Genomic DNA, 15,132 nt, shown 5'->3' with positions numbered 1-15,132 from the left:
AAGATGGCCACGGGACCTTCTGATTTAAATTAATGTTTGAAGTACAACCAATGGGTGGTTCCTTCCCAAGATTTTCAAGTGTATATGAAACATACTACATATTTACCTATTGTATTATTTATACAGTTGTAAATTACATTAAATAAATAATTAAAAAAAAAAAAGTAGTCCTGAAACAAATCACAGACCAAAGATGGAACAACTCACGTTAAAAGATTTTAAAAAATCCATGAGCAGCTCCGTTACTATGGTTATATTTTCTTCTAATTTTTGTTAAGAATCAGATGAAAAGTAATTGTTTCTATAATTTTTAAAAGCTGTGAAAAAATGGTGGGAACAGGAATAGATATCTAAAAGATACTTCTGTAACAACAACTCATTTCACCTACGAATTTTTAACAGTTGCAGAATGCGACCTCAGAGTCGTGAACGATTTACTCTATATATATGAAGAGAAAATATAGAGATTATGACATACTATATACAACTATTATTTATAAACTATATACATGTCTCCTAAAGTGTACACCACTATATACAACTACTGATCTTCAAATAATCTTTATAATGGCTGTTATCTCTACCATAAGTATCCCCTTATGTGTCATAAGGGTGATTTCGATAAAGGGAAGTGTAGAAGGAAAGAGGCTTCAAAAAGAATTTTACAACAATGCATGGAATAGGGTGTGGCGCGTGACGGAAAGAATCATAGTTTTATTGATTAACACTTTCGACATGTAGTGCCATAAAAAAAAGCACTGTCCTCGAAAGAGTTTTTATAAGAAAAGAGAAATTGCGGGAACTTGAGGCCTTTCCTGTGCTAGGGGGTATTCCCATGTACACCTTTGTATTTATTGCTGTTCGTTTTTTAGGTCAACAGTTAAAATATTTATATTATTTTATATTTATCCATGTTATGAAAGCCACAAGTCCATCCGGAGCGGCTGTAGAGGTGCAAAAAAACAAAAACAAAAAAAAGTTACGGAAGTTAGAGATAACAGTGGAGATACCCAAAAGCAGAGTTGGGCAAAAACTATTCGATTGACAAGAGACGAATACTTTATTTTTCCAAGTTTTTATTAGGTTGACGAGAGACGATTTTATAGGAATAAAAATACGACTAAACAATCCGAATACTTTTTTATTCGAATATTTAAAATACTATTTCCATCGAATAAAAAATTAGTCGAATGAAACATTATTTGAGTACAAAATTAGTCGAATACATATTATTCGAATAAAAATTTAATTATTTTTTTTATAAATTCACCTATTTTTTTTACCACCTTCAATTTCTAATGTATGAAGGTCCCATTTCACATATTCAGACGAGTACAAAACGAAAATGCTATCAATTTTAAGATCCCATATCGATTTATTTTAATTTTTTGTACTTCTAACATATAGAGGCCAATTTTTAGGTTTTCGGAAATACAGAATATGAAAATGATATCGATTTTAAGATCTCGTATTGATTTATTTTTACTTTTCCGATTTCTAACATGTTAGGGTCCCTTTATACGTTTTGAGGAATGAAGAATATGAAAATGATATCGAATTTGTGATCCCATATCGATTTATACGAACCTTTCTGATTTCTAACAAGTTAGAGTATCATTATATGTTTCAATATATGCCAAAAATGAAAATGCTATTGATTTTATGATCGCGTTTCGATTTATTTTAACTAAGAAAAGAAATCTGCATATCTAAGAACATAAAGAGGCCCTAACATCTTAGAAAGCCGAAAAATTAAAATAAATCGATAGTATTTTCATATTCTACATATCTCAAAACATAAAGGGACCCAAACATGTTGGAAATCAAGAACGTTAAAATAAATCGATAGGCAATATTAAAATCGATAGCATTTTCATATTCTGCATAACTCATAACACATAAAGGGACCCTAACATGTTAGAAATCAAGAAAGTTACAAATGTATTCCGATGGTTAATCTTTTAATTTTTTCGAATAAGAGATTATTTTTCTATAAAATGGACGAATATAAAAGTATTCAAATGGTTATTCGAATTGTTTTGCCCGAATAATTGATTATTGGTGTAAAATAATGACGAATAAAAAAGTATTCGGATGGTTAATCATATCTTTTTGTACGAATAATTGTTTATTCGAGTAGAAAATTCACCAATAAAAAAGTATTCGTCTCTCGTCATTCGAATAATATTTGCCCAACTTTGCCCAAAAAGCACTTTACTAATACCAAATTAACTAAGGTAACTACTTTCAATTTCCTAAATCTATTTGGAGCCTCTGCAAAAACTTCCCAAAAAATCAAATAAAAATAGCTGAGGTAGGATAAAAAATGGAACCATCCGAAAAGTATTTCAAATCAGAAAATATGTCAAAATGATAAACCATTCCATTTCATTTCACTTACTTGCTCTATTAATTACGACTATTTATTTTTTTTACAGATGATAGCTTCGGCCACAACATACCTCGTCTTGTTGATTCAGTTTGGAAAACTTTCTCCCGATTGACCAGAGACATATAACACTACGACTTCCAACCTTACCACCGATCCTCCGATGTGATCTCACAAACAAAAGCGAAACAGCCCTCAAGAAATCTGAAGTCTGAAATCTGAGTCATGGGTCAGGTTTCTTCTTCCTTCCCTTTGCCCATCTCTGCTTGAGGACTTCACTGAACTTGTTCTTCCTTTCTTCCGTCCAAGTCCTCCTAGAGGGGAGTTTTAATGTCCACCACAAGCACCGCATGTTACAGGAATTTCTGGTACTCTGTTCTATCTTCACACAAATCCTGTGTAATCCCAAGCCTCTGTGTTTCCTGTTTGATTTGTACCATGTATCCGTGACTGAATTTATATCCCATAATCCAACTGAAAATCTTCTTGTTCAATCTCTCCTCGGCCATCCTTTGCACGTGCTCATAAAACCTAAATCTTCTTTCCCTCGTTTCTGTTTGCAAATTAGGAGTTTCACTGTAAATTTCTCTGTTGGATTTCAGTCTGTATCCTTCTGGTGTTATTTTGTGCCCATAGATTCTTCTAAGAATCCTTCTTTCTATTTTCAGCAGTTTCTCCAGACTGGAAAAAAACATAGTCTCTGTTCCGTACAGTATCACTGGTTTTACCACTGTACAGTAGTGCCTAAGTTTCGCCCTCTTGAAGATGCATTTTTTATTATAAATGCTACTTGTTAGGTAGCATAAATTCTCCAAAGTATATATATATTAACCTTATTTATCCATTCAAGTATTTCTTTTAACCAACTTTTTATTATATTTTCCTTTAAATCAATTTATTAGTTTTGTTTTGGTAAGATGTATTTATTTGTTTGTTTTTCGGTAAACTGATCTACTGCTGTGCCCATTATTAATGGTTTGATCTCACATTTCCGTCTGTGAAAAAAAAAAAACAGTTTTTTAACGGGTCACTGGAGAGGATCTGAGAGGGTGAATTCGGGAGAGTGAATTTGTCGATCAAATGAAATAAAAATTGTGAAATGAAAAGAACAAAAAAGGGAAAGAAAAAAAGGAATGAATTTTCCATTTTCCAATTTAAACATTTTTTTTTCTTTTCTACGATAGTTTATCATGAGCTGAAAGGATTTTTCTAAAGCCTGTTGAATTACATGTAATTTAACCAATTTTGGAAAAATATGGATTGAATGTTTTGATTCTATTCTTTCCATCACATGATGACTGTTAATGGACTCATACAGACCTACAAATAATTTTATAACAAATTACAGGGATAACCGAACTACATATGATTCCAAGACACACTACTATATTGAAAAACTCTCACAAATAACATGGCAACAACAAACATGTCTAATAACACCCTTCATAATTTTTTTGATGATGTATTAGTAAAAAATCAATAGTTCTTGATATCTAATAATTGGAAACTTCAATAAATAATTAGAGAAAAATGATTTAATGATTATTTACTATTTAAAGAAAGTTTCCTAATTTAATTTAATTATTTTATGTACTAATGTGTATATTTTTGATGCATTTCATAAGTTATAGCATAAATAAGTTTAAACATGTGTTATATATCTTGTATTGTACATTATATATTTATGAAATAAAAAACATGTATCTGAAAAAAAAAATGTTTTCGGCAAAAAATCCATCTCCCCACTCTCCCTTCTTTTGTATATCTTCCAGCTCAACCATGTACGTTAGTCATTAAACTATCTGCAACCACTAGACGAAGTAGTTAAGTGCTCTTATTTTATTTCAATGTTTATTTAACATTTTATTTCGTAATAAAAGTTAATCTTAAAGTAGGAAAGCACAGCACCTTTCCGTCTAAATAATGAAAAAAATAAGTGACAAAATAATTTCTCCTTTTTACTCTGCCAATTGAATAAATTTCTCCGTTGCCACCAAAACCATTGCCTAAGGTTCACCGAACTGGATCATGATGACCAAATATGTTGTTGCTGAAGCGATCATCTGAAAGAACAAGATTGTTTATTTTATTATAATAATAGTAATAATAATCTTTATTTATTCTGGGATTGATCCTTAAGAATAACATACAGGCGCCAGAATTAGGCTTTAGAGCCTTAGAGTGAAATACAAAATAAGAATGAAATTATAAAAAATAATAAAATAATGAATTTGAAAAGATTAAAATGAACAGCAATAATTAACAGAATGTATAAAATAAGAACAGAACAAATAAAATAAAACCATATGTTATATCATAAAACATAAGATGACTAACACTTCTGATAATAAATAAAAAGAAAAAAAATCAAATACAATTAAACTGAAAATAATAAATGGAAAGGTACAATTTCTGCTAATATACATATTTAGAAGAATAAACTAAATTCTGAAAATTAACATTAAGAACAGAAAATATATAAACTTGGTTTGAAACATTCAATTGTTATTCTTCCGGCATTGGGTGGACAGAAGGTGGTGGAAGATACGGGATTTGAAGGTTGGAAGGGTATTAGAACTACGAATAATGGAGGGAATAGAATTCCATAGGGATGAGGAAAGATCTACCAAAAGCTGCGGTTCGATGGGCAGTTACATATAAGTCTGAAGGCCGTGAACGGGTATTGCGGGACTGCACTGAGGATTTAAATTGAAGGATATCAGAGATGTACGATGGACGGCGGGATTGGATAACTTGATAGAGGAAAGAAGCAAGAAAATATTTACGACGGAAGGAGAGGTAAAGCCACTATAATTCCTCATAAAATCGGGTAACAGAGGCGTCCCTGAGGACCCCAAAGATGAATCGTACAAAGCAATTAATTAACTGGAAGATTATTGATTGACCGTGGGTATAGATGAATGGAATATGGTCCGGGTGCGGTCAAAAAAACTCAAATAGTAAATAATTATACTATTTTTATTGAGCCAATGTTTCGCCCCACGTTGCAGGGCTTCATCAGGGCTAAAAAAGATACAAACACTTGGATTGCACTCCAATACAAATACTTGCACTCCTCCACTCCTCCCAAAACAAACGTCTCACTCCGACTTTGACTCCCGTCAAAACAGGTAGAATTCTGTCTCATCATTTGATTTTATTCTTTTCTTTTTTTATCTCTTAATTTGTACTTTCTTTAATATTTCTTCTCTTATTTTATTTCTTATCTATCTGTTACTATTACCGTTTTCATTTACTGTTTACAACCTTTAATTTTTCTTATTATATTTACTTTTCATTGTATACCCCTGTTATTTTCCACTTATGTTTTGTCTTTTTGTAACTATGTCAAGTGTTTGTATCTTTAGCCCTGACGAAGCCCTGCAACGTGGGGCGAAACGTTAAATCAATAAAAATAGTATAATTATTTACTATTTGAGTTTTTTTTTACCGCACCCGGACCATATTCCATTCAATTAATTAACCGTTTTAATTTTGCTTCAAGATTCCCAGAGACACCCCCGTAAACCACACAGAAATAATCAAAGTGGGGGAATATTAAGAAAGCAACCAGGTTCTAGATCTAAAGGAGAACATAATTTTAGCTTATTTATTTATTAATTGTTCTTTTGTTGTTGGTTTAATTGTTTTAAATCATTTATCTTTATGTTGCATAAAGTATATGTTTCATCCTTTGGCCTGCTTAGTGAGCATTGTGGATTTTATTAACTTTCCATCTCCAACGAACACTACTTGTTCCTTATGCTGCAGCTAGGAATGGCTCATATATTTAAATAAAAGAAAGTTTTATTACCCACCGAACGTAACAAAGTGTAGTCCAAGTCAAAGAAACCACAGACAGTGAACACCGCCTCTCTCTTCATCAAAATGTGTAACCTCAGCTTTTCCTGGAAATCGTAAAAAAGAATGATAGTTGTATAGATAGTAATATAAATAAACTGTGTTTTTATTTAATATAATATTACTAATTGACTGGGACAGTTATACATTTATTTAGTAAGATGAACTGAAACTATCTTCCATGTATAAATTTCAGTAATTTGAATCAATTATAGATAACAACGTTTGAGGTCATTGCCCATCAAGTATACTGCTATTCACAACAAAAACTATTAATGATTTGGCTTATAGAACAATGATTTTTTTTTTCGGTTGACTCTACTGACTGCTTGTTCTGGCTTCTGCTTTCCAGTTGTCTGCATGCAGCTCTTAAAGTCCTGAGAATCGCAGTTAATGCTCCTTGGTTAATAAGATATAGCCAATTGCATGGCGAATTATAAATGGAGTCAATAGAGGATTATATAAAAAAGCGGTTCATGAAGTTCCACTCCCAGTTGCCACAGTTAAAGGAGCAGTGACCTACAACCTGAGAAACCCAACCACAACCCGAAGACTGAAGCCCAGATTGCTGCAGGACATTCTTTTATAAATTTTAATAAATATAAAATTAATTCATAGTCACAATACCTCGATTTACTTATTATTATTATTCATTTTATTTATTCATTATTATTGTTATTTTTATTTATTTTTTTTCTCTCTTTTCTTCTCTCTTCCCTTTTTCAAATTAACTTTTTTCTTTTTTCTATTAGAAGACAGTTGTTTGTTTTATTTAAGTGTACCAATATCATTATTTTTTGTTATTAATTTTACTTTCCTCTTTTATTAAGAAGCATTATTCTTATCTATTTATTTTATTTTTTTCTTTTAATAAGAACATTTTATATATTGTTAGGGGTTTAATTTGTATGACTATACCCCCTCATAATCAAATGTTAAAAAATATATATAATATAAGTTATATCAACCATGTAAGCCCCACCAGGCCGATCTGGTATAAAAATAAAATAAATAAAAATGTGGTATTTTGCCAACTATACTGGCATTCATCATTGTGTCGCCCATCTTAACCTCCTTGCCTCATATCCTGAGTTATTGACTAAAGCCCCTGTACTAAATATAATTATGAACTAACAGTTCATGCAAGCAGTCCATTGCTAGTTCTCCTCCTCCGTGTGTTAGAGCTCTGATCCCAGATTGCTCCTGTAATTGTAAATATTGTAATTATCTCTTGTATATTATAAATACCTGTTAGAGGCCAGGTCTCGCAGCCGTATATCAGAGCTGGCTTTATCATGACATTGTACACCATTAGCTTCACATTCATAAAATTTTTTTAGGATTTTAGTATTCCTGATAGAAAGAAGGCTCTATTTTCGCTTGTTATACGCTGGTCTGTCTTAGTTTATTTATTGATGTTATGTGGATTCGAGGTATTTGAATAACTGTCTACTTTCGGAAACGATTTTCGGTAGATTTTTCGGCTTACAATCTGTTTAAGTAAGGCGCCCCCTCACTTCTGAACATAATTTCATGATGCCATCTAGTGGCAAAGATAAGCGATACGAAGCCTGGGCGGCCATCTTGGTCCCCAAAAAAAGGGGGTTAGTAGCCAGAGAGTAGCCATCTTGACCTGGACAGGAGGAGAAGAGGACAGAACTCTTCCACTCCTGTGGATCTGTTTCAGGACGAATATTTTGTCAAGTGTGCTCTTTCCTCTTTTGAACCCTACTTGGTGGTCATCTATCATATTCTTGTAATAAAAAATTATGATGACTAAAAAACTCAAATTTTATTAAATTAGTTTAGTTACCTTTCATTACTATTTACTCACTATCATTTATTAACTCATTATAGTTATTCTTTCTGGGGTAGTTTGGTAACCTCTAGGATAACCCCTCTTGGAGTGCTTGGAGGAAGGAGTATATTGTAGAGGGTAAGGCGGCAGTAAAAGTGAAGCCTAAAAGGCGGGGCTTGTGAAGTATCAAAAGGATTGTCAATTGATTGGAGTGGATTAAGAACCAATCACTGGCTGCCTTCTGTTTAAGTTTACCTCAATATAAACCTATGCCCAAGGGTATTGCCAACCACCTACTTTTCGGCTTTATTTTTGCATTAAAACAGAGTTATGATTTATATAGGGTTGCATAACTTTATATTTATAAAGTTAGGTTTGCATTATAAATATAATATTATGTCAATACTTACGTTATGTAGAAACCCCTTGTTCTTATCGTTTATCATGAGTTGGTACACCAATGTGTTCAATTCCTGTGACTGAAACACGTAATATCTTATTAAAAATGAATCTGATGTACTAATTGATTTTATAATGCAAATCCAATGATGATTTATAATATAAATGCAACAGAGAGCCTGAAACACCAGTACATGTGTTGGGAAAATGCTCCAACAACACCCTCCTCGTAACACGCTGGCACTACAGGGTAAACCATAAGTTGATAAATTTCCTTTTTAAAGATTTTAGGTTCATTCATAAGGACAAATAGTTTCACGTAATTCACTGACCACTTTCTGCCAATTACGCGTTATAAACTAGACAGTGAAAATTATGGAGAGGTGTCTCTGGTTCGCATTTCCTCTGCAAGGCTTAGTCCACTCAGCCTCTATCGGACCTAAAACCTCAAGATCTTATTAAGGTCTTGGAGCAAGAAGTAAAATGGATGGAGGGTGCTTCCAGGCCGAGTGACGCCAGAAGGCAGGGTCTATTCCTTTCGTGGGCGTGGCAACCAATACGCCATATTTGACTGTTAACAGTTGAGGGCTGCTGCCACATTTATTTTTAAAAAGTTGAGTTACTCGAACCATGCTCACAATTTGTTGTTTTTATTGGTATATTGAATTACTATTAATCATTAGTCACTTTTTTGTTGTATACATTAAATATTCTAAAACAATAATGTTTACTGTTTGCACTTTTTTTTAATTAATATTATTATCCATTTTACAAGAAACAATTATTTAATTGTATCAAACTTAATATTTTCTTCAAAAGAAAATTTTTATTAACTGTTCCTGTAAAACATCAATTGAATAATTAACCAAGTTAATTCAATTTTATATTCACTCCTTATTTTTTAGAACAGTAAATATATTTTGGGATTCTTCATATTCACACTGAAATAAGTCACCAGAACAGAGAAAGAAGCATGAGAATGGTGTAATGAATTTCTTTATAGATATACCGAATTATTGGTAATAATATTTAAACTTAAACTTCTATTCCCTTTACATTTCCGATTAAATAACTACATTAATGCGTAAAATCCCTATTAACTTCAACATAAAGTTCCTTTCAAGAGGCTTGGCCTAATACCCACCCATGTCATTACCCTAACTGTATTCCTTAAATTCCAAAACATACTACCCTCTCCATCCTTGGTGTTTTTTTTATTATTTCCGAACATCAATACAGTCCACCATTAAATTTCTGATAAATGTAATCATAGCAACCTCTTTGGAATGTTGATAAGAAAAGACTCACCGACTGTTATCCATGACATCAGTGTAATGGACTGTAGAGTTATGTTATCTGATATCTTTACCCTAATTTACCTGCTGAAAGGTTAAAGGTCATTAAAGGTATATTTTAACGATCAATATTTTCTCTATTCATCTTACATACACAGTAACTCAAGGCTTAAAATGTACAGATTACAACTAACCTAATCATGACGGAAGGATATTTACACTAACAGTACTTTTTGATAATTTATGAAACAATGGATTATTTCAGACCGAAAACAGGTATCTTGAAATCATAAGGTTCAGATTTTAAGATTATAAGTCTAGAAAAATAATTACAAAATTATGTTTGTTTGTTTTGTTTTTTACTTTATTTATTTCATTCACAACTAATAATATAAATAACAATTTATAAACAAGGAATGAGAAGTAAGGAAAAACAAAACAATGTCATGAAGGTATGAAGGTTAAGGTTATCCATTAAAATTTTAATTTAAAAATCAATTCAAGAGGTCCCTATTTCAGCTCCTTCGTAAACGTCGTATTGTATCTGGTAAGTCTCGTGTTGATAGTCCTTGAATTAGAGGGTTAGTGTGTATTGGAATTATGTCATGAGACCGTTTATATAGTAATTTAATGGTTGTTTTTAAGTAGGGAGTTCGTAAGTATTGTTACTGGTGTAGAGGGGAAGTAGTTCTGATGAGACATATAATACATTTAGTAAATCTGATCTAAGCTAAATTGGAGTGTTAAAGGCGTGTAGAGAAACAACCCATTGGTAGCAATCTAATGACATTTTACATTAGCTGGTCTCGTGGCCATCTTCTTTTCAGGCGCCTCGGAGGATTGTCAGGAATGGAAGAGGATGCAAGATTAGAAACTAGGGGATTTGAGTGGTTAGAGAGTTTATAATGGAAGGAGTGATATCTGGTTCGGGCTAGATCGGTTACATAGGGAACATTAAGGTCTTTATGTATGATTTTATTTGTGACAAAGTAAGGAGCATTGAGGATTTTACGAAGGATTTTGGATTGTAAGGGTTGAATACGAGAGGAATTCGAAGGTTTAGTGGAACCACAAAGCTCAACTCCATATATACAGATTGACCTTATTACAGTCATGTAGATCAGTCTTTTGTAATGTGTTGGAAGTTTAGACCGTTTGTCTAGTAAGTGCTGTAATAGTCGAAATCGACGTGCAGTTTCCTGTCTTTTCTGGTGTGAGGATTCCAGGTTAATCGTTAATCGACAGGGGTAAGAGTAATATCATTAAATGAAACTGTAGAGTAGTCAGTAGGTTTACGATGAAGGGTAAAGGTGATTTGATGGGATTTATTGGAATTTATAAAAAAGAAAACGAATAAGTAAATAAAAAAAAAATGAAATAATAATTTAAGTCGGAAGTTTAGCTTTCGTTTTGTTATTTTAATGTGGGAGGTACATGTAAGTCGTTTGTCCAATGCCAATCCAAGGTATTTTACTGTGTCTGTCCGGGTTAAACTTCGTTCATCTAGAAAAACAGAAGAACATAGACCACGGCAGAGCGTAAAAGTTATTTGCACTAATTTCTCAATGTTTATCGCTGTTTTCCATTTGGTACACCATTCTTGGATGTGAGTTAGGTGTTTTGCAAGTGTTGTGAGGCTTGTGTTGGGTCGCTGTGCTTGGCTGTATGCCGTTTTTCAATTTCAGGCGCTTTTTAAATATTGCTTGATTTAACTATCTTAAAGTCTCCTCTTCTCGTTTTAAGCTAATATTTCAAAAGTGATATAAAACCGTCGGTCCCCGGGGGTCTTAGCGGGGCGGGTCCGGCGGGGCCTGTATGTATTTGGCCCTGAGAGTATGCTCCATTGTGGGTAAATAGGAAGTATAAAAGTTTATAATAAAGGTGCTAGTATAGGGCCCAGCGGAACTCCAGCTTCTACTGTGAAAACAGAGGACCGTGATTAGCCCAGTCGAATTCGGAACTATCTCTACAATTATGGTATTTAAAATTACAATTTCATCGTATTAGATTTTGTTATTGCTATTCATGTTGTTTGTATCGATACAGTGGTTTGGATATGAGCAGTATACTGTTATTTATTACAATTTAAATATTTTCCTTGTTGAAAAATCATAAACAGAACACTCCAAATGTCCAGAGCATCAATAATTCCTCTTTCTCTGAGTCAATAACCCATAAATAAGTAAAGTTGAAAAAAACAAGAACAAACCTCGTATTTAGCTTGAGCTGCAGAATGAGTTAAGCGCCACACTACAAAAATCCGATACAAAACCATTAGGCAATCACCAGGAACATGATGTTTATTCATTTGTAAATTCTTAGATCTAATATTTGCGTAGATGTAAAACCAATGAGACATGATAGAAACATAACAGGTGAAGATGACTATCAACAATTGTTTACTATAAATTTTGTTGATTTGATTAGAAGCCGTAACCAATTGGCTTATAGGATCGACAAGTTTTCCTACAGTCATAAACTCCTTGAAGCTCACGGGATTTTTTAGTTCCATCAGAAACTTTGATGTTGACTGAAAACATTCAGTTAAAACAGTGACGAAAAAAATAAATTGCCCATAATTTAATGCCAGACACAAAAGAGATACGCAGAAACTTGAAGCCAAACCTGTATAGTTTTTCCCCGTTACTAACAATATGGTGGGCAATATATTGATGAAGAAAACAGCACCGCATAAGATAGGAGCAAAGATTTCCAACAACTTCCACCTCGAATCAGATCTCTTCACATTAACTCTAATTTTACTGAAAAAGGACTCTAAGGTCTCTATAGACTGAATGGTTTTCACGACTTCTTTCCGATTTTGGTAGAAACAGAAAGTTAATTGAAGGAAAGTCAAAAGATGTGTCAAATAAATAAATGTGCTCAAGTAAACATAAAAACTTAGTCCTAACCTAATTTGAACCGTTTCCCAAAAGTAGTATGAATTAACAATTGTTATAGAGCTGGATACTAATACCGAATACAATAGCAGAATGTTGTCGCTCTTGAGCTCATTGTCAATAACCCTAAACGGAAACATCCCGAAGAGAGTGGATATTGAGAAAATTAAATCAGATTGTATGGACTGCGTGATGGATTTGGGCGCCATGACACTCCGATGTCTGTCTGATGTCGTAAACTAGAATATCTAATATCGTTGTAGAGAAAGTGCTATATGAAGAGATAAGTATCTGGTAGTTAGGATGACAACTTCGACTGTCATTCATCATATCTCTTTTCTATCGAACAATCCATTATACCAAAATTCTCTTCGCAAGTGTTAAGCTGAATTATTTCTTCAACATTCTATTGGACAAGTTATAACATACAAAACTGATAAAATTTATGAAACTCCAGACGCTATTATACACATATATTTGTGGCTCAGTCTACAAAACTCTAGACGCTATTATACACATACATTTGTGGCTTAGTCTACAAAAACCATGCTTTGACACACATTGAGTCTCTTTCACTATAAATTACACCTTATAATAACTAAATCAATGTTATCACAACGAGTTAATAATTCAACAGCCGTAGACAATATATGAATAGAAAATAGTTGGGTGAAAGGTCAGTGAAGAACATATAAAATAAAAACTTAGTTATTAGTGCCAAAGTTTCGGGCACGATTTTAAGCCTTTTTTAATATGTCAGATGTATAGATTGTGTCCCTACATGTATGTATGTATATATCTATGTATAGATTGTCTCCCTACCTGTAGAGAGGTCGAGTATACTACCAGTGACCACCAGGAACACCAGTGAACTGAGAGAAGAGGGAAGAATATCAGATTTAAATGAGAATAGAGGTTCCAATTCAACAACCCCAAAGAAGAGTTCAATCCCTACCTAGACCAACCTACACTCATGTCCATGATCAAACCTTCTATTCCCAAAACAGCCAGAATGCACCTGAAATAGCATCTATTCCTTCTTGATCTTCAAGACACAATCAAGCCTCTTATCTCGCTCCTAACCAGACAGACTCCTTAATGAAATCCCGTTCAATTTACCTAGATGAACAAAAGCACCTTAAACCCAGTTGCAGGCCTACCTTCTACGCCATAACCCCTGATGAAGGTCGAAAACGTCGGCATAAAATAAATAAATATGGTTTTGTTTATTTATGTTGTTCTTTGCTGACCGCACCCCCCGACAAACTTCTCCAATCACCTTAAATATACTTTTATGGAATGCAAATGGACTACATAACCACCGAGACGAACTTGACATATTCCTCCATGAACATTTTATCGACATAGCACTACTTACTGAAACCCATTTCACAAAGGATTCTTACTTCTACATACGCGACTACATTACATATAGAACAGATCACCCAGACAACACATCCCACGCAGGTTCTTGTATCCTTATTCATAAATCTTTACCTCACTCCCTTATTCCTTCCACTTCGTCTAATATTATTCAATCAACGTCCGTCAGCTTTCCTATAGCCATCTTGACTCCTTATTCCGGTCCCTTGGTCCGCGATTTATTGCTGGAGGAGATTACAACGCCAAAGATCAACAGTGGGGATGAAAACGTCCAATACTCGTGGGAGGACTCTTTCCCGAGTCACTTCATCCAATAGTTACTCCATCCTCTCTTCTAAATATCCTACTTATTGGCGTACATCCCTTAAACAACGTCCCGATATCCTTGATATATTTGTTACTTCCCAAATACCCACCTCACAATCCACAATTCAATTTTTCGATGATCTCTCTTCAGATCATAGCCCGGTTCTACTTCACATCCATTCAAATCCTATATCTAAACCCTCTCCCCCTTCAATGGTTACTGGACAGGTAAACTGGAAAAATTTTCGGACTGATCTAGAAAACGTTCTTGACTTTAAAATGCCACTAAAAACAAAGAACAGATCGACTGTGCTATCGAAATACTTTCTAGATCGATAGGAACTACTATCACAAACAATACTTCACCAATGAACATAAGAAGTTTTAGAGAAAACAACTTACATCGTCACATACAGGCATTATTAACAGAAAAACGCCGGGTAAGAGTGAGGTGGCTCAGAACAAGATATCCCTCGAAAAAAAACTCTTTAAAATACATTGACTAACAGACTAAAAGCAGAAATTATAAAATACAGAATACAAAATTTCCAGAACTTAACAGAAAACTTAAATACCACTGACAAATCATTATAGAGAACTAATAAAAAGCTACTAAAATATAAATCCTTTAACCATCCACTTCTCACTGAAAATAAGACTTGGACACGATCAGATGAAGACAAAACTCAAATGTTCGGTGAATACCTGTTCAAAACTTTTAACCCCCATCCTGATATCCTTAATCCAACCCATCTTGAACATGTTGAAGCAGAGATTACAATTCCACTCCAAATGACCCTT

The 15,132-nt window shown here is 33.5% G+C and overlaps 1 long non-coding RNA gene across 1 annotated transcript; it reads right to left on the bottom strand.

The window, feature by feature from the left end:
- Positions 1-4,102: 4,102 nt before the first annotated feature.
- LOC136797019 (uncharacterized) lies at positions 4,103-9,996 on the bottom strand. Its single transcript, XR_010844815.1, has 5 exons — positions 9,937-9,996; positions 9,756-9,829; positions 8,459-8,527; positions 6,208-6,297; positions 4,103-4,452 (listed from the first exon to the last, which is right to left on the bottom strand). It is a non-coding gene; the product is annotated as an uncharacterized lncRNA (long non-coding RNA).
- Between the last annotated feature and the right edge of the window lie 5,136 nt (positions 9,997-15,132).

The sequence above is a fragment of the Halyomorpha halys genome, unplaced genomic scaffold, assembly GCF_000696795.3.
Source record: "Halyomorpha halys isolate HHAL.00 unplaced genomic scaffold, Hhal_1.1 Scaffold848.1, whole genome shotgun sequence".
In the NCBI taxonomy this organism is placed as follows: domain Eukaryota; kingdom Metazoa; phylum Arthropoda; class Insecta; order Hemiptera; family Pentatomidae; genus Halyomorpha; species Halyomorpha halys.
The sequence above is the reverse complement of the archived record's forward strand: the minus strand, read 5'-3'. Positions and strand labels throughout refer to the sequence as shown.